A 21,817-nucleotide genomic window follows, 5' to 3' on the forward strand; every position below is an offset into this window, starting at 1 on the left:
GCCCTATATTTCTTCAATAAAAGTAAGGCTTCTGTTCAATTTCTTTGTCCAAAATTATATTAAGTCCCTATACTAGAGTACCTTTTATGCCCTAAGGTAGGAAATGAAATGGGGCTATGTTGTTTGTTGCTGAAGGAGCCAAGTGCCTGCAAACCATTTGCTGCAGTAGTGTGGTTAGAGGAAGTCCATAAAAATGAAGACTTGAAATATCCGAAAGTAAAGCAGTCAAAGCAAGGTATGAATTTATGGGGGATTAATTCATTTCGTAAGCATGTTGGGCCTAATTTTGAGCAAAAGTAGTTGATTATCAAATAATAGCAAAAGAAATTGAGTAGAGGACCAATACTATTAAAATTCTGAAAACTTTGGGACCATAAGTGCCGACCAAGAAAAGCATGGGACTAGAAGTGATAACGGCCTTATCTAATGGGTCCAAAAATACAATTTTTCCATATATACATATAGGGATAAAGAAAACTTTAGTCCTTTATCTTTGTCACGGATTAATTTTGGTCCTCCAACTTTGTCAATATTAGATTTAGTCCTTTATCTTTCAATTTGGCGTAAATCTGGTCCTTTAACCTATTTTATGACCATTTTACCCTTTCAAAGAAAATAGCTTAATAATCTATGTTCATGCTCTTAAAAAGGCCCAACATGCTTTCGAAACAAATTAAGACCCCATAAATTCATACCTTTCTTTAACCGCTATGTTTTCGGGTATTCCAAGTCCTCGTCTTATGGAGTTCTTCCAACCACACTACCGCAGCAGATGGTTCGTAGGAACTTGGCTCCTTTCAGTAATAAAACAGCACAGTCTTATTTCATTTCCTACCTTAGGGCGTAAAAGGCACTCCAATACAAGGACTTAATAAAATTTTAGATAAATAAGCTGAACATAAGCCTAACTTTTATTGAAGAAATATATAGAATATTACATAGATATTATTCCTTCGTTGGAGGAGACAACTGTTTTAGCCTCTCATGGTGTAGAGGACTTGACTTATTGGGGAAACCCCCATAAATTGAAAAATTGAAATATTACAGAAGATTAAAAAAAACTCAGAACTATAATGCTTTGAAGTAGGAGAAGTTTTTCTGATGATCCCCTTCTGCTTAACTACCTCTTTATTTATAGGCATCCGCGGACTTCAAATTCGGACTCCAACTTGTTTTTTGATAACGTCATTGCTTCCGGCATCATCTTGTCTTTTTCGAATGATGTCACTACGTTCGTCATTGTCTCATCCTTTCCAACTATTGGTCATTATGGCTTGTCAGCCATGTGACTTCCAGCTATCTTCCCTGCTCTGCTGACTGTTGGCTTTTGTCGTTTTTCAACCGACAGTCTTATCCTCACAATTTTTTACATCGTTTAATTTTTACTTCTTTTGATAAAATTTTTTCTCTGGTCCGGTTTGGTTTTTTTTTTCGTGACCCGAATCTTTGTCCCGAATAGGGTCTTTTCTTATTTTTCACAGCAGGGGCACAAATGGTTATGCCATTGCCCAACATGCAACATGTTGCACGTCTTCATTCTTGTAGCTTCAGTCGCTGACAGCTTATTTTCCCAAATTAATATCCTCTTTTTCTCGAATAAGCTTTCTGCGAACTCAGTACTTTTTCCTGTCATGGAATTTAACAGGAAAGATCCATTCACTTTGTTTGAGAAGATTTTGAACAGATACTTGACTTTGTCAATCTCCGTGAGACAGACCCATAATCCCCAAGCTCTTCTGGTAGAGATACTGTCTTCAGTAATGGCAGATACCAGGGGAGCTTCGCCCGAGGTGGCTTTGATCTTGTTGAAAGCCACCATGTTTGGCCTTTGCAATTTCATGAAATGAAATACTGGATGAGACCCCTTTCCTGTCGTTTCTGGAGCAACTGATGCGAACTTTATCTCCAAAACATCGTCTTTCTTTAGGTGGGGGTTATTTTGCCATGAATCAAAAACCGCCCCACTAATCTGCTTCGGAAGTTTTGAGATTTTCGAAAAACTTGGTGACATAGTATGAACTGAAGCAAGAGCTCTAAAATCATACCATTCTAGAACATCTTCTGGTTTTGACCCTTCTAACATCCAAACCTTATTATATTTTCCGGATGTTTCAATAATGGTCTTGCCTGGGTTTACTCCTTTACTGGAAATTATGTTTTCCCACATATGCTAGTAGTCTTGCCAAGCAGAAGAAGATATTAACTCGTTAGTATTAACCTTAGAGGTGCCTGTCATCGGCCTAAGGTTAATCTCTTGTTGGGTTGACTTGAATTATTAGGAGTTTGCACTTCCTGTGACTCAATTGTTGCCATTTCACCAGAGTTTGGTGATGGCCTTGTTCAATTGATACTTGAATCCGACGCTACAGGTTTAGAGCCATGTACTCTAAAGGCATGTTTTGGATCATGCTCCCTCAACTCGTGAGTCATCCCCGAAGGTGACGCCTTCCGAATTGGCTCGTAGGTTGTTCCATAGCGAGGTAGATGCTAATAAGGAACTCGTTATTGCAACCTGGACAGTGTCTAGATCGGCTCTTTGAATTTGTCTGGCAACTTGGGCATTAACCGCTAGCTGTCCGAACTTTCTGTCAAGCTCCACGAGGTTTTTCCGGAGGTGCCTGAGTCTCAACATGATGGAGTGTGCTTCGGATGCCTCCATCTCTCGTCAGGAAATCTGCAAGAATGTTTTCATGAGACTTTATAATGATAATATTATAACAATAATATTGGCATTCAGCTTGCCATCTGATAATACGAGCTTTCTCTATTTTTTATTCTAATTTATTCTTTAAGAAAGCTTTGACATTAGTATTATCAATTTTTAAAGTAAATTCTTTAGCAAGTAAAAATAAAGGCCATTTTTTAAAAGCCTTCCAAACCACAAAGAATTCTTTTTTGTTGATTTGCCAAACTTTGACTTGTTGTTTCTGAGAACAACCCTCATGTATATCTACAAGGTTCTTCCCTTGAAGTTGTTTTCTTCGTGAGCACTGCTGCCCATCTGTAATCATTGGCGTCTGTATAGACTACCAATTTATTCTCGTCCTGTGGTTTAGCAAGCTTTGGCAGGTTAGTGCAAACCTGTTTCAGCTCATGAACCTTTTTTGTGTGGATTTCTTCCCATTTTGATTTTGAACTCTCTGTTTCTTTCAAGATCGGTCGAAAATCCTTTCTGTATCTTGCAAGATCCTTAATAAAAATACCTGCAAAATTAACAACTCCCAAGAAGTTTTGCAAATGCTTCTTGTCCTTGAGTACGTCTGGAAATTGCGGATTTTCTCCACAATATGGTCCTGTAACTTAATCCCTGTTTCGTCAATAAGAACTCCTAAGAATTCTATCTTATTGACAGCAATTGTAGCTTTCTTTTCAAAAAGTACTAAACCTTCTCTATCGTATGCATCAAAAAATATTTCAAGATGTTAAATATGCTTTTTCATATTTTTGGATGCAATCAGTATGTCGTCAATATAGAAAAACATAAATTCGAAGTAATCTTTAAAAAAATTATCTATTTTTTTTAAATATCTGGGGTGCATTAGCTAAACCTATCGGAAGCACATTCCAGATATATTGTCCCTATGGTGTGGAGAATGCAGTAAATTTCGGTGATTCACTCTCCATCTTAATTTGATAAAACCCAGATTTGCAATCGAATTTAGAAAACACTATTGCTCCTTTGATACAACCAATTAAGTGTTCTCTACTAGGAATGTAATAACCATCAACTCTAATATTTTATTAATGTATTGATAGTTAATTACCAACTTGGGCTTACCTCTCTTAATCTCACCATGGTTTCTTACTAGAAATCCAGGGCTGCTGTAGGTAGAGATTCCAAGCTCGATGAGTCCGAGACTGATATGCTCTTTGATAATCATCTGCATATCTTTCTTGTCTTTCATGTTCATCTGGATAGGTTTGTATCGAACGCACTCGTACTTGCATTCTTTCTTGAGCTTTAGAGTACCTTGGATCTTGTTCCTATCCCACCATGCCAGAGGGTTTTCACTGAAGTTCCTCTGGATGAGCCTCTTGACATTCTCAAGAGAAAGCCTGCTTTCTTCGCTAATATCTAGCGACTTCATTCCCAGTAGTGCTTCTTTAAGGTTTATTCCTCTTCAGATTCCTTATAGAAGCTATCATTGTCTATGAGTCCTTGTTGCCTGAAAGACAAAAGAGCCTTACAAATTTCCTCTTATCCTTCGTTTTTGGATAAGTTAATTTAGCATCAAAATCACCACGTTAGCTATGAAAATTTATTAGCATTATCCTGTTAAATGCCTTTTTTTTTCGCAACACCTGTATCTCACTACCGCAGTTAGTAGTAAAGATTAACAGATTCCTCTGATTATCCTGCATATATCTTGCAAATATTTGGATGAAATTGTTATTTAGCAAGATATCGACACTTGTATCATGAAAGTAAATAGGAGGTGTTTTTACCCTAAATCGGGGAGATCCGAATGCTCCTCCGATCATGATCTTGGCTTCTCATATTCCCTTGTTAAGTATCAGATTTTTTTGTGAAAAATCCCTTCTTGCAATTACAGGTAAGGTTTCCCTTGCTTCTTTAGGGAAAACTCCAGGCTTTGTCGTGCAAATTCCTGATCTTGAATCAATATAAGCTGCAAAATATTCTATCTTATATTGATCATACAACATACCAACAGATATGTCTATGGAAAAGAGACTCGTCATTCAATCCTTATGGCAACACCATCAATACTGAATTCCATTCCGCTACCTTTTCTTCCCCATGGTTAATGATCTATGAGGAAACTTAACCCCAAAGTCGTACTCTCGTTTTCTCATCCTGCAACACCTGTGACTAAAATTTCATGACCTGTTATTTCTAGCATGCCTTCATATTTACCAACAACAGGTTGCTGCAAATGATATAAGTCATCACAGGGGAAAAAAATTTCTTTCTTGGTGATGTCAAATATAACTTGTATCTCTTTCCACTCTTTAGGGCATCTAAGTTTTACATTATCTACCTTAATCTCTTGAGGAGTTAAAGCTTTTAATAACTCTTTCTCCTTTCCTTTGTTGCCTATAATCCTATCTTCCGAAAAGGACATTCAACTACTAAACTTAGTTCTAGTGCTAAGTGTTCTATCTAAAACTGGGTGATCTCTTGTGATGATATCAACACCACCTATTTTAGGTATCCTAATAGGATCTGGTGTCATTACTTTGGCGAATTCCTTGAAAATTCTAGGAATTTCAATATACTTTTTGCTAAAGAACAAATCTGAATAATGAGTATTGAAAAGGACATACGCTATTCTATAAGTTATAGAATATGCTCTGTTACATTTTTTCATTAGATCTTTTCTTTTAAAATCTTGATAAAGGGTTAAGACTCTACTGAAATCTTGGTTTGCTAGATTGTATGCAATCCTAGGATGAATGTTAAACATTAATTTTCTTGCATACAAATTGTCTATCATTGTTCCAAGACAACCATCTCTTAAATTATTGATTCTTCTATCCATTATAGATAAATCTATTTCTGAATCAATTCCATCTTTAAAAGTTGCTTTTATTACTACATCAATAGTTCCTATGTGGATCCATTTCATAGTAACAGTTACTTTTTCTCTCAGCTTACTTAATTTTTCAAGAATCTCTTATTTAGGAATTAATTGCATCTCCATCACATTACCAGTAAGTTCTATGGGTATAGCAAACTCACCTGAAATTACTTTATAGATTATATGATGCTTTCTTTAGTTTAGTCCTATCTGGTTTAGGACTTTCCCAATTCCTCCAATTCTAAATCCATCGTATGGGCTGGGGTTGGAATCTTGTCGCATGATTTTTTTCATAGTTTTGTTTGAAACCGTCATTTTGGAAAAGAATCCTGATAGGCTTTTGGAAGTTTGAAGCGTATCTCCTTCGTTGTAATTATTCTGACAAGGTTGAAGATTCATCTAAATCAGTTTCTATTTCCTCCTCATAGACGCTTTCGTCTGACGGAATATCTTCGAATTGATAAATGAGTATCAAATTGCCATAGTAGACTGCATCCAGGATGTCATCCGTGGCTTCATTTTCTCATTTCACCATGTTTCTACGGGCAATCGGGAGATATATGTCTTTTAGCTCCGAAAGTCCAACAATTGCAGTCTTTGAAACTTTTATTGGCTCGGGTATGGGAACGTCTAAAAGTTCTCCCTATAAGGGTTCTTTCAGTGGATCTTGCATCTGTTCGTCTGAATCCTTTGGATGAAACCCTTGTTGGTCCTATTCTCTGACCAGATTTATATGATCTGGCTTTGGACTTGGACCACCATGATCTTCGCTGGGAAAAGGTTCTCCTGAAACTCCTGGGGTAGGAGTCACTACTTTGCTTCTTCCTTTTCTGTGGCTCGCTGATCTCCGTGAAGATGCGGAGTACCAACGGCTAGACGGTAAGACCCCGTGCACCTTAACTATAGCATTCTCCTATAATAGTTGGAAAATCATTGTTATCACAACAGAGAGGAGTTCATTTAATTTTACCTCTCACTCTTTTCAGATTTTTTTGGATGGATGCTTGATAACACCAATCCTTCATTTTATCTTTAAGGAAAGGCATTTTTCGCACCACTGAATCTAGTTGTCTTTCAGGTACTTTATAGGACTGGATCAACATTTTCCTCCATGGACTACATATATTTGTGAAGAACATTGGAGATGCTACTTTTGTTGCTACTCCACTTTGGAAAAAATATTTGCGGAACCAATAGATATATTCATCTACCGTTCAAATACTTCTTAATTCAATGCTGAAAAGAGCTTGTGCGTATTCTCTAGCCTTTTCTGCTCTACTTTCTTCGAAGTATCCATCCCCGATGAAGTGTATCTTCATAAGCCTTCCCAGCCGGTCTGCTATCGCGCCTTTCGAGTCTCTGGCAAGGATGCTGACTTTGGTGTCTTCTGGGGTATTATCCCATCCGATCTTCACAGATCCCTCCAAGCTCAACTCTACAAGCTTTATGAATTTTTCTTTGTCGAGCTCTAGGGTAGTTGCTGCTATCTTGATTGTTGCAACCTATTCGTCTATCAATTTCTCGGTATTTCAGAAATCGATAATATTCAGGTTCAGTATAGCGCCATATGGATGTAAGGGCTGCAGCATTGTCCTCGCCCAAGGTGTATTTTCTGGCACTCTTTTTGGATTTCTCCCTGGATTCTCCTTTAGCCTGGTTCCTACAAATGTTGGAGTAGCATTAGTGTGGAAATTCGCGCTTTCTCTCATTGGTTTATCCTGTGGATGATCATTAGAACATATACTTCCCTCCGGTGGTGGTATTGCTGGAGTGATCTCATTTGTTTGGATATTGACTAAATCCACAATCCCGAGTTGGGAAAAGGATTTCGTCAATTCTTGTAGATCTAATAGATCTGTTCTCATTACGTCCATTATTTTATGGATCTGATAGATGCGATAATCAGATCTTCTCTGAATTTTGGCTTCAGAATCTCCGTGGCTTTCCCTTCTGGTATAGAAGAGGTACTGTTCCAAGGGCGTCCCTGATTCTCTCCTATCTGGATCTAAATATCTCAGGGTTCTCACTCTGGTTTCTCTTCAGATCTATAAGGCTCTTGTGTAGATCAGGAAGGATCTTAAGGGCCTCGTCTACCTTTTGGCTCAAAGATTCTATTTTCATATGTATATAGATTAACCTATGTCCATAGTCTTGAACCGTCTTTTGTATCTCCCTCAAATCTTGGGAGATCTTTGATGTATCCGGCTTGAGTTCTTTCCAATCAGTCATAATTTTTAGAACTGAAATTATGTAGCAATTTACCCGTTCTATTTCTCCTCGCTGGGATTCTACCATGGACTTTAGTGGAGTGTAGATGTCTCACTGCATTTTTTGGTAGTACTTGTCAAACCTCAAAATTTCTCAGCCACTCTTGTTCTTCTTCCAACGTGAGAAGTTTTGGGTCATTCCTCTTGGGACTGTTGTAAATCTAAAAATATCATATAATATGAATGAGGTAATGAACCAACTTAGAAGTAAATATCAACATAAAGAAGATAATATATCTCTTTCAAAATTTATATAAAGAAATAAACAATTTAAAAGAAGAAATTAAAATATTGAAAGATAAAAATATTATTCAGGAATCTAGAATTTCTGACTTAGAAAATATTTCTAGGTTAGAAAATATATATCAAAATGATAATAAACTAAAAATAGATGAGCATAGTATTTTCTCTGAAAACTTTTTATCTACTATAGAAATGGTTATATTCCAAAAGTGGTATATAAAAATATCTCTTCTGATTGATAATTATTATACAAAATCATTTACAACTCTTGTTGATAGTGGCGCTGATTTAAATGTTATTCAGGAAGGATTAATACCAACTAGATATTATTTAAATGTTATTCAGGAAGGATTAATACCAACTAGATATTTTCATAAAACTAGTCATACTTTATGGCATCCTGAGGTGATAAACTCCAAATACAGTATAAAATTCCTAAAGCTTTTGTCTGTATTGATAATAAGTGTATTTCTCAAAGTTTTATTCTTGCTAAGAAAATTACTAACCAAGTAATACTTGGGACTCCATTTTTACATAATATTTATCCAATAAAAAAGATTGATAGTAAAGGAATTATAGGAACGTTCCAAAATGATGATATATTGTTTGAATTTATTATTGAACCATTTAGTAAAATGTTGCATAATATTTATGATAATATTAAAGCAAAACATAATCAAATTAATTTCTTAAAACAAGAAATAAACATAATAACAATTGAAGAACAATTGAAGAATCCTAAATTATATTAAAAAATCAATTTTCTTTAGAAGTTTGTAATGATCATCCTAATGCTTTTTGGGATAGAAAGAAACATATAGTTTCTTTACCTTATGAAGATTCTTTTGATGAAAAGAATATACCTACTAAGGCGAGACCTTGTCAAATGAATTCTGAATATTTAGAAATATGTAAAAAAGAAATTGAATCCCTTTTACAAAAAGGATTAATAAGTCCTTCTCAATCCTCATGGTCATGTACTGATTTTTATGTTAATAAACATTCTGAAATTGAAAGAGGAATTCCAAGATTAGTTATAAATTATAAACCCCTTAATAAGGCATTAAAATGGATTAGGCATCCTATTCCTAATAAAAAAGATCTACTCGATAGACTTTATGATAGTTTAGTATTTTCTAAATTTGATTTAAAATCAGGATATTGGCAAATACAAATTAATAAATCTGATAGATATAAAACTGCACTTAATGTTCCTATTGGACATTATGAATGGAATGTTATGCCATTTGGTCTGAAAAATGCTCCTTCTGAATTCCAGAAAATTATGAATGATATTTTTACTCCTTATAGTACTTTTATAATAGTATACATTGATGACATATTATTTTATTCAAAAACTATTGAGATGCATTTTAAACATTTAAATATATTTAAATGTTTAATTATACAAAATGGTTTAGTAATTTCTAAGTCAAAAATGGAATTATTTAAGACAAGAATAAGATTTCTAGGTCATATCATTGAAAAAGGAAGCATTATTCCTATTAATAGAAGTATTGATTTTGCAGATAAATTTTCAAATGAAATAACTGAAAAAACTCAGTTACAAAGATTTTTAGGAAGTCTAAATTATATTGCTCCCTATTACAAAAATTTAATAGAAGATACGGCTATCTTATATGATAGACTGAAAAAGAATCCTAAGCCATGGACAATTGACCATACAGAAGCTGTTAAAAGAATAAAATCTAAAGTTAAAACACTTTCTTGTTTAATGTTAAGTAATCCAGATTGGAAAAAGATTATAGAAACTGACGCATCTGATATAGAGTTTGGAGGAATATTAACCCAGATAAATCCTGAAACAAAACAAGTATATCTTGTTAGATTCCATTCAGGAAAATGGAATGATTCTAAAAAAAATTATGCAACTATAGCAAAAGAAATTCTAGCTATAGTCAAATGTGTTTTAAAATTTCAAGATGATTTATATAATCAAATTTTTTTATTATGACAGATTGCAAAGCAGCCAAATTTAATTTTCAAAAGGATTTTAAACATGATGTTTCTAAACAAATGTTTGCAAGATGGCAGGCCCAATTAACCCCATTTGATTTTGAAATAATTTATAAAAAAGGAGATGATAATAATCTTTCAGATTTCTTGACTCGGGAACATTTTAATAAATGACAGGCATGAATTTCCGAGGTCGAGGATCTTCCTCTTATAGAGGAAGAGGTGGTCGAGGAAAAGCACCTGAGATTATATCTCAAAATGAGAAACAAAAGCTTATAGCTATGGATTTAACACAAGATCCTGAATATCAGGCATTCTTGGAATACAAAAAGGGTCAACAGACTCAAAATGAAGGGAATGATAGTCCCTCATATGCCAAAATAATTGGTGATGAAGAATCTGAATCCAATAATATTGGATTTTCAAAAACTCAACATAAAGAAATTATATTTCTTTTAGAAGAAAAAGATTTAAAATGAAAAAATGATCCATGGATCTTAATACAAAGGTATTTGGATAATTCATCCTTACCAGCAAGGACTTATAAGTCCAGACATTTTTATGAACAAATACTTGTTCAAAATGGCTCATGTGAAATATCACATTTTACGAGGACTAATAAAGAAATTTATAATTTCAGCAAAATGATTATGAAAAAGGTTATACCTTTGGAAGATTGGGGAATTTCTCCCATTAAAGATAGAGAAATTTTGATTAATAAATCAGCAGTAAAATATAATTACTGGGATTACTACGATGCCTTTATAAAGGTATTAAATTATGAAAATGATAAGCACAAACATTCTTGGTTTATAAAAGTTTGTGCCAATGTTTATAATATTGATATTCCACACTGGTTTATACACTGGTTTTATTGCTTTGGTCCTACTCCAAATATTTTACCGGAAAAAATAAAATCCTTTTTTGACAAATGGGTGGATATTTCACCTCAGCTTTTAAAAAAAACAAGAAGCTAAATTGTTCATTGAGGGTATAGCCTCATGTTTATTTTTCATTGAATTTTCAATACTCTTGATTTGGAAATGGACTCCAGAAATCGGTCATACAGATACAGGAATTCCTTGCCTATACAGAATATTCCATATTAAATTCTGGGATAAAATGATGAAGATTGATCCTAACACAAAAGAAATATTTGGAAAAGAGACAATGGATCTCCTTCAAATGAAAATAAGCCTTTATGAAAATCAAAAAGAAGATATTGGTACTCCATTTTCTTTTGATCATATCTCGAGGAAGTTTAAAATGAAGTCAGAATTTCTGACTAAAGAACAAATGGTTGTTGCATATGTCGAAGAAATGAAAAAGGATCTCATGGCTCATTTTGGGGAGGATAATAAATCCACCAAATCAGATTCCACTATGGCATCCGAATTCATGCATGATGCTCAGGATCCTAATGATGTTGATTTTGAAGATATATTTGAAGCTATCAAGGAAACCTTGGTGGAAAAAATTCACAAAAAATACATGGAAGAATCTTCCTCAAGCCAAGCACGTACAGGAAAAAAGTCTTATTAAAGAAGACACCATTGCATAATTATCAGCAGTCAAATGACGCAATTAATGAAGCAATTAAGAAGATGACGTAATCAATGACTAGACAGAAGGCCGGGAATCTTGGTGTTTCACTATTCACTTTTTGACTTTTAGTTCTATTATTGTACTAATGTAGCACTTTTTGAATTATCATCCCAAAAATATCGGCTTTATACTGTGTAATACACGGTTTTTACTGTAGCTGGTAGGGTTAGGCCCCTCTAGGGGTAGGCTCCTCTGCATTCTATGAATGCAGATGTTTAGACATTCAGAGGAACCAGAACCAGAAAGCTCTCTCTCTCTTTTCTCTCTCTCTTGCTCATGTGTTGAGGACCCCTTCTTCATTGTAAATTTATATATCAATAAAAGTTTGCAATTGCATAAGGACTAATGTAAGTCTTACTTGCTTCATTTTAATTTTTGTATTTATTTATAATCTTATTTTGTTGTTCATGGATAGCCTTATAGGCTAATCAATTCATGTGTTGATTCCTAACTGTTAATTACACTAACCAAATTCATGCTAGTGTAATTAACAGTTAGGAATCAACACATGAATTGGTTAGCCTATAAGGCTATCCATGAACAATAAAATAAGATTATAAATAAATACAAAAATTAAAATGAAGCAAGTAAGACTTACAGTAGTCCTTATGCAATTGCAAACTTTTACTGATATATAAATTTACAATGAAGAAGGGGTCCTCAACACATGAGCAAGAGAGAGAGAAAAGAGAGAGAGAATTTTCTGGTTCTACTCTCTGAATGTCTAAACATCTGCATTTATAGAATGCAAATGAACCTACCCATAGAGGGGCCTAACCCTACCAGCTACAGTAAAAATCGTGTATTACACAGTATAAAGCCGATATTTGCGAGATGATAATTCAAAAAGTGCTACAGTACTACAATAATAGAACTAAAAGTCAAAAAGTGAATAGTGAAAAACCGAGATTCCCGGCCTTCTGTCTGCTTTTGACGTCATTGATTACGTCATCTTCTTAATTGCTTCATTAATTGCGTCATTTGACTGCTGATAATTATGCAATGATGTCTTCTTTAATCAGACTTTTTTCCTATACGTGCTTGGCTTGAGGAAGATTCTTCCATGTCTTTTTTGTGAATTTTTTTTACTAAGGTTTTCTTGATAGCTTCAAAATTATCTTCAAAATCATCATTAGGATCCTAAGCATCATGCATGAATTCGGATGCCATAGTGGAATCTGATTTGGTGGATTTATTATCCTCCCCAAAATGAGCCATGAGATCCTTTTTCATTTCTTCGACATATGCAGCAACCATTTGCTTTTTAGTCAGAAATTCTGACTTCATTTTGAACTTCCTCGAGATATGATCAAAAGGAGATGGAGTACCAATATCTTCTTTTTTATTTCATAAAGGCTTATTTTCATTTGAAGGAGATCCATTGTCTCTTTTCCAAATATTTCTTTGGTGTTAGGATCAATTTTCATCATTTTATCCCAAAATTTAATATGGGATATTCTGTATAGGCAAGGAATTCCTGTATTTGTATGACCGATTTCTGGAGTCCATTTCCAAATCAAGGGTATTGAAAATTCAATGAAAAATAAACATGAGGCTATACCCTCAATGAACAATTTAGCTTCTTGTTTTTTTTAAAAGCTGAGGTGAAATATCCACCCATTTGTCAAAAAAGAATTTTATTTTTTCCGGTAAAATATTTGGAGTAGGACTAAAGCAATAAAACCAGTGTATAAACCAGTGTGGGATATCAATATTATAAACATTGGCACAAACTTTTATAAACCAAGAATGTTTGTGCTTATCATTTTCATAATTTAATACCTTTATAAAGGCATCGTAGTAATCCCAGTAATTATATTTTACTACTGATTTATTAATCAAAGTTTCTCTATCTTTAATGGGAGAAATTCCCCAATCTTCCAAAGGTATAACCTTTTTAATAATCATTTTGCTGAAATTATAAATTTCTTTATTAGTCCTCGTAAAATGTGATATTTCACATGAGTCATTTTGAACAAGTATTTGTTCATAAAAATGTCTGGACTTATAAGTCCTTGCTGGTAAGGATGAATTATCCAAATACCTTTGTATTAAGATCCATAGATCATTTTTTCATTTTAAATCTTTTTCTTCTAAAAGAAATATAATTTCTTTATGTTGAGTTTTTGAAAATCCAATATTATTGGATTCAGATTCTTCATCACCAATTATTTTGGCATATGAGGGACTATCATTACCTTCATTTTGAGTCTGTTGACCCTTTTTGTATTCCAAGAATGTCTGATATTCAGGATCTTGTGTTAAATCCATAGCTATAAGCTTTTGTTTCTCATTTTGAGATATAATCTCAGGTGCTTTTCCTCGACCACCTCTTCCTCTATAAGAGGAAGATCCTCGACCTCGGAAATTCATGCCTGTCATTTATTAAAATGTTCCCGAGTCAAGAAATCTGAAAGACTATTATTCTCCTTTTTTATAAATTATTTCAAAATCAAATGGGGTTAGTTGGGCCTGCCATCTTGCAAACATTTGTTTAGAAACATCATGTTTAAAATCCTTTTGAAAATTAAATTTGGTTGCTTTGCAATCTGTCATAATAAAAAAAAATTGATTATATAAATCATCTTGAAATTTTAAAACACATTTGACTATAGCTAGAATTTCTTTTGCTATAGTTGCATAATTTTTTTTAGAATCATTCCATTTTCCTGAATGGAATCTAACAAGATATACTTGTTTTGTTTCAGGATTTATCTGGGTTAATATTCCTCCAAACTCTATATCAGATGCGTCAGTTTCTATAATCTTTTTCCAATCTGGATTACTTAACATTAAACAAGGAAGTGTTTTAACTTTAGATTTTATTCTTTTAACAGCTTCTGTATGGTCAATTGTCCATGGCTTAGTTAAGTCAAATTTAGAAAATACTAAACTATCATAAAGTCTATCAAGTAGATCTTTTTTATTAGGAATAGGATGCCTAATCCATTTTAATGCCTTATTAAGGGGTTTATAATTTATAACTAATCTTGGAATTCCTCTTTCAATTTCAAAATGTTTATTAACATAAAAAGCATTACATGACCATGAGGATTGAGAAGGACTTATTAATCCTTTTTGTAAAAGGGATTCAATTTCTTTTTTACATAATTCTAAATATTCAGAATTAATCTGACAAGGTCTCGCCTTAGTAGGTATATTCTTTTGATCAAAAGAATCTTCATAAGGTAAAGAAACTATATTATTATAAAAGTACTATAAGGAGTAAAAATATCATTCATAATTTTCTGAAATTCAGAAGGAGCATTTTTCAGACCAAATGGCGTAACATTCCATTCATAATGTCCAATAGGAACATTAAGTGCAGTTTTATATCTATCAGATTTATTAATTTGTATTTGCCAATATCCCGATTTTAAATCAAATTTACAAAATACTAAACTATCATAAAGTCTATCGAGTAGATCTTTTTTATTAGGAATAGGATGCCTAATCCATTTTAATGCCTTATTAAGGGGTTTATAATTTATAACTAATCTTGGAATTCCTCTTTCAATTTCAAAATGTTTATTAACATAAAAATCAGTACATGACCATGAGGATTGAGAAGGACTTATTAATCCTTTTTGTAAAAGGGATTCAATTTCTTTTTTACATAATTCTAAATATTCAGAATTCATCTGACAAGGCCTCGCCTTAGTAGGTATATTCTTTTCATCAAAAGAATCTTCATAAGGTAAAGAAACTATATATTTTTTTCTATCCCAAAAAGCATGAGGATGATCATTACAAATTTCTAAAGAGAATTGTTTTTTTAATAGACTAATTTTATCCTGTAATTTAGGATTCTTCAATTGTTCTTCAATTGTTATTATGTTTATTTCTTGTTTTAAGAAATTAATTTGATTCTGTTTTGCTTTAATATTATCATAAATATTATGCAACATTTTACTAAATGGTTCAACAATAAATTCAAGAAATATATCATCATTCTGGAAAGTTCCTATAATTCCTTTACTATCAATCTTTTTTATTGGATAAATATTATGTAAAAATGGAGTCCCAAGTATTACTTGTTTTAAGAAATTAATTTGATTATGTTTTGCTTTAATATTATCATAAATATTATGCAACATTTTTCTAAATGGTTCAATAATAAATTCAAAAAATATATCATCATTTTGGAACGTTCCTATAATTCCTTTACTATCAATCTTTTTTATTGGATAAATATTATGTAAAAATGGAGTCCCAAGTATTACTTGGTTAGCAATATTCTTAGCAAGAATAAAACTTTGAGAAATACACTTATTATCAATACAGACAAAAGCTTTAGGAATTTTATACTGTATTTGGAGTTTATCACCTCAGCATGCCATAAAGTATGACTAGATTTATGAAAATATCTAGTTGGTATTAATCCTTCCTGAATAACATTTAAATCAGCGCCACTATCAACAAGAGTTGTAAACGATTTTGTCTAATGATTATCAATCAGAAGAGATATTTTTATATACCATTTTTGGGATATAACCATTTCTATAGTAGATAAAAAGTTTTCAGAGAAAATACTATGCTCATCTATTTTTAGTTTATTATCATTTTGAGATATATTTTCTAACCTAGAAATATTTTCTAAGTCAGAAATTCTAGATTCCTGAATAATATTTTTATCTTTCAATATTTTAATTTCTTCTTTTAAATTGTTTATTTCTTTATATAAATTTTGAAGAGATATATTATCTTCTTTATGTTGATATTTACTTTTAAGTTGGTTCATTACCTCATTCATATTATATGATCTTTTTAGATTTACAATTTTTTCATTTAAGTCTTCTTCTGGATTATAAGAAGTGGAAGTAGTGGATTCAATATTAATTTCATCAATAATTTGCATCCTTAATTTTGGATCTTTAATTGCTTTTAATAATTCAAAAGCACGATTTGAAGTAAGAACATTAATTTTCATTTCTGAGAATTAGGAAAGTATTTTATACAATTCAGATTTTTCAATATCATTCTTATTATTAATATTATTTTATTCTTTAGGACAGGCTAGTCCTAGGCTACAAGATTCGCATTTTGAACTTGATTCTGAAATATTTTCATTACCTAATACATTTAATATTTCTTCTTCTTCTGATTCAGAAGTACTTATTGATTCTATTTCTGTATTTTCAGATTCTGACTCTTGTAAAGTTTGTATTATTATATTCTTTATATCATCTGATATTTCAAGATTATTAATCTTCTTTTTAATCCAACAGTATTTTGCAGTATGACCAATTTTTTTACAAATCTTGCAATATCTATTTTTATTTTTCGAATATTTCGGCTTTCTTTGAGATTTTTCTTCTATTCTTTTATTCTTTTTTTTCTATATGTTTCTGAGAATATTTTCTGTGTTTTGATTTATAGGGCTTATTAATTTTATGATCCTTACTAGTAGTAGGGTTTTCTAAACCAAATTGTTGACAAAATTGTCCTAATTGTTTCCTTTCATCAAGGTTCTGTCTTTTAATTTGTTGATTAAGCTTATTTCATTATACAAAGCTAACCCTTATTGAATACAAGTATCTATTAGAGCTCCATAAGTATAATTTTCATATGGAATATTAATCTGGTCTTTTCTTAGTTTTTTCCTAATCCTTTCTGCAAATAGACTAGGCAGACCATCAATAAATTTTGATTTCCAGTGTATATTATTACATTCCGGTAATTCCATTACTCTACTTAAGAAAGTATCTTTATACCATCTAAAGTCTGAAAGTGTTTTACACCTTAAATTTTGTAATAAAGTTCTAATAGTATCACTATTATCACTAAATCTTCCTGTAAAGTGTTCAATTATATTGACAGCAAGTGTATAAACTGCATTTTCAACTAAATTATTATTTTCTTGTTTAACAGTATTGATAATACTATCTTTATCTTCTTGAGATAAATAATTATCCCACCAGCCTTTAAGTTGTCCAGTGAATCCAGCAATAATAATTGATGCAATAGTTTTATCTGAATTATTACTATTTTTACAAATAGTGGAATACACAAGCATTCTATGTACCGTATTATAAATCTGTTTATTAGAATATCCATCAATGTTCCATTCATAAATCATATTACCTGAATAATTAATATCTATTGTATCAGTATATTCTTCATGTAAAACATCCATAGATGTTGGTCTATTATAATAGAATTTACTCTGAATAGGTTTATCAGCCCATTTATTATTCATTTTATTAATTTGGTTTTTAAAAACTTGTTTATGATCAATATTTTCTATTAATTCATACTGTAATTCCTTATCAAGAGTTTTTATACTTAACTTACTAAATTTTTCTTCAAGCATTTTTTCCAATTCATGAATTGGTTTTATTTTGAAATCAGATATAACTGGAGGAGGCTGAAAGCTAGGAGATGCTTCCTTTTCTTCATATTTTGTCTCTATTATGACTGGTCGTATATTATTTATAGCTTTAATAATCATTTCAATTTTATTATGAATTGATTGAATTTGTTCTCCTAAAATATTGAGAAATAAATTTGTATAATTTTGTTGCTCAAACATATTATTTATATGTTTACAATTTATTGTAAGAGTGTTTGTTTCTATTAATTTAGAAAAGGCCGAAAAATTATGAATTTTTTCATTCTTTTCAGTATGAAAAGCCTGTTGTGGAGGGTAAAGACCTTGATAAACTTTTTCTGATTCTAGTTTATAATTCCTTTCTATAACAGAAATATAGTTTTTGACATACGTATCAATAAACCATGACACAAAAGGAATTAAAGCATTTTTTTCTTTGCAAATCTTATAAAATTCATCTTGAAAATATAACATTTCTTGCTTATCAAAGCTTTGGAAAAACCATTCTCTGAATTGGCTATAACCGACGTCTTTAAATTCTTCTGAAATAATTTTTCTGGCTGGAGAGCTAGGACTAAAATCTATAATAGAACTATAATTCATTAAATATTAAACTCCATTTCTGACATAGTCGGTTTTAACTCATTATTATCCCGAGTTTGATTATTAGCTTCTCTTACAATATTTTGTCTATTAATATATAATTTTTCTGTAACAGGGGTGGATATTTCTGAATCTCTTATTTGAGAAGTAGAGGCTCTAGAAGGCATAGGAGATTCTACCCTATATTCTATAGGTGATATGTAAGATCTCATCGAGTTACATTTCTGAAATAGTAATGATTTCGCATTTGTTTCGAATTTAATATTTACAGTTCCTTCATTATTTTGAAGAATATCTATAATATTATTATGATCATGTATTTGTGACCTTTTAGGTACAGCTTGTTCAATTATCCAGTTTTCTGAAAAAGTTATTTCTTCCCATTTAATGGGTCTTCTTGTAGTAATATTTGAATTACTGAAGTTGGTTTCAATTAATATAGTTTCATTTTTTGATTTATCAATCCTTTTACATTGTGGATTTAATGTAAATAAAGGCTTATAATATATTCTATAACAGATACATATCACTTTTGTTCCAGGCATATAATCATAACCATGAGTTTTAACATTTAATGTCAAAGCATCTAATATATTAACATCAGATAAAGATAATTGTAAATTTGAATATACATTAAAATAAACTGATCTATGTGCCAGACTAGATTGTATGATACCCATGAGAGATTGTCTCCAATTTAAATTCCTACCATCTCTTAAGGCAGCAATAAAGTTTTCTGGTAAACCTTCCAAAGTTAAAGGTTTAAATGCAATTTGTACAAGTCCTATATGATAGAGACCCACAACCACCTATTTTTTCGATGTCGTTATGCACGACAGTGTCTCACAGCTGTTAGAAGGGTTGTACGCTTCACCTGGCCTAATCGAGACTAGCCACGGGACGTTGACTGGGCAGCGCAAAAACAGAGAGGGAAACACATCGTCAACGTGGCTTACCGGACTCTCCTTGCGTCATGCGTTTACCACATTTGGAGAGAATGAAACTTGAGATGATTTGAGGACACTAGGCAGCCACCTTCTGTCCTTGCCACCGTCATAGTTGACGATGTTAGACAGATGATACTTAACAAAAACTTATCTTACTTAATTAGTTCATGTGCATTATATAGACTATGGCGTATCCCTCGGCCTGTCGAGGGAGAAACCAATCATTGAATACTGTTGTATTGTAATTGTATCTTTTACTTAATAAAACTTACATTTACCAAAAAAAAAAAAAATACTTCATACCCTTTGCAAAATTATAAGTAGACCGTTATAATTGTAATACAAGGTCTCCTCCCATTTAATGACAAAAATTTACACAAATTTCCTCAAAGGCACATTATACTAACACCTCTTAAGAGGTTGTACCTGTACTTTTGCAGAGGACACCAACTTCCTCTTAAGGATTGTACTTGTACTTTTACAAAGAACACTAATAGTAAGGGGGTGCTCCTATAATTTTGCAAAAATGATGGAACTTCGTGTATTTCGATCTAACCTTAGGAGATTATATTATAATTAAATTTTATAATTAACCTAAAGGATAGAGGTCATAAGCTCGAGTCCTACAGATATAAGTAAACGTCTACTTTTAAGAGTAGTATGTTGTTTCTTTATTTTATTTGAATTTGTTGGTTGATTTGAAAATATTGATGTATTGCATACTGATATCATTTATGTTGATCGATTTAGAAATATTGATATATTTTTACAAAAAAATAAAAAAATAAAAAAGAACTAGAGGGTAAATTCCTCTATGCTCTACCTTTGTTTGATTTACTCCCTTTTATTCTCAATTGCATCACCTAACCCCTATAGTTCTGTAAATGCTTTAAAATGCATCTCTACTTCAACACTTTGGTTTGAATGAAGTTAGTTATGGTAAAATATGAAACTTCTGTCTCATACTCCTAAAATGCATTATTACTCTAAACTTTCTAAAAAATGAAATATAAGTATATAATAGTAAACATTCTAAGCGTTAATTATATTTTGACATCCGAAGTATGACTGTTTTTACACTTTAATATTTAAATTCTTTTCTGTGCTAATTTACCATCTCTACTTTAGGAAATTTTGCACTTTGTCATTTATAATTGTTTTCAACTAAGTTTTTTGTCAAAAAAAACATCGCATGCAGTGCATATGTGATTTAAAGGTTATGTGATGTAAAATTTTTCAAGTATGCATAACATGTGATGTTTTTCGAGTAGAAAAATCTAAAAAAAAGGTATCATAAATCACAAAGTGCAAATTTCATAAAGTTAGAATGATAAATTGGCACAAAAAAAAAATTCGACGAAAAAATATAAAAAGGAACATAGTTCGAATAGTAAAATATAATTTACCATAATTCTAAAATCTCAAAACTGTTTAGATAGATTGAATATTTGACAATTTTTTATGGGAGATTTAGAAAACTAATACACATAAGAAGAATTATAAAATTTATATTTAAATAATTGTCCCGTTGATATTATTATAGTAAATTTTTAAGATCAAAATTAAAACTATAGCACTGTCACTCTTTTGAATAACTTTATCTTGACATAGTTATTTTTATCCTAATATATATAAATATATATATATATACTGAAATAATATAAGAATCTTAAGCTTCTTATTTGATTTTAAAGAAGTTACTGTGCGAAACTCAACGTAATGTGTACAGATTAAAAAAAAAAAAACAGGGCTTTATAATTGTTATATAATTATTTATCGATACTGAATATAAGGGTTAAAAGCACAATATCCCAGTGTTAGCAATAAAGAGCAAATTACCCCCTGTGTTTAAAAAAAATGCCACGAATTATGGTGAGAATGGTGAAAAGGCTAACTGGTAGTCAAACTTAGGGTTTCTATCTATTCTCGAATTTGTTTCTGGCGACTGACCGAACCCTAAACACAAAATTTACTCAAACCCTTGAAAATCCACACAAAATTCTGGAAAATCCACCGTTCAAACTCCATTAAAACATCTGAATATTGTGTCGAAGCAACTCGGTAAGTATTTCAATAACTTTATTTTTGTTTTTTTATATTTTAGTTTACCAATTTTTTGTTTTTTTATTTGTTTTCTAGGATATATGTGGACATAGGTAAAATACTTGTCCAGATCGAGGGAAAAAAGAAGTATAAAAGGTAGATTCTTATTGAATTGATTCCTAAGGAGCTGAGGTTCAGGAAGATTGTTGCCTGGCGGTATCATGTTTGTGGGATTCTGGAAGGGGTTTATTCTAGAGTTAC

At 31.7% G+C, this 21,817-nt stretch overlaps 1 long non-coding RNA gene across 2 annotated transcripts in view; it reads left to right on the top strand.

Annotated features, from left to right (window-relative positions):
• Positions 1-18,980, top strand: part of LOC110013104 — a 30,370-nt gene extending 11,390 nt beyond the window's left edge. The window contains exon 4 of one of the 2 annotated variants that reach the window (XR_002288247.1): positions 18,682-18,980. This is a non-coding gene — a long non-coding RNA (uncharacterized LOC110013104). Of the gene's footprint in view, positions 1-17,983; positions 18,613-18,681 lie in introns of those variants that run through there. The other variant, XR_002288248.1, reaches the window with a different exon arrangement.

This window comes from Sesamum indicum, linkage group LG14 (genome assembly GCF_000512975.1).
Source record: "Sesamum indicum cultivar Zhongzhi No. 13 linkage group LG14, S_indicum_v1.0, whole genome shotgun sequence".
In the NCBI taxonomy this organism is placed as follows: Eukaryota; Viridiplantae; Streptophyta; class Magnoliopsida; order Lamiales; family Pedaliaceae; genus Sesamum; species Sesamum indicum.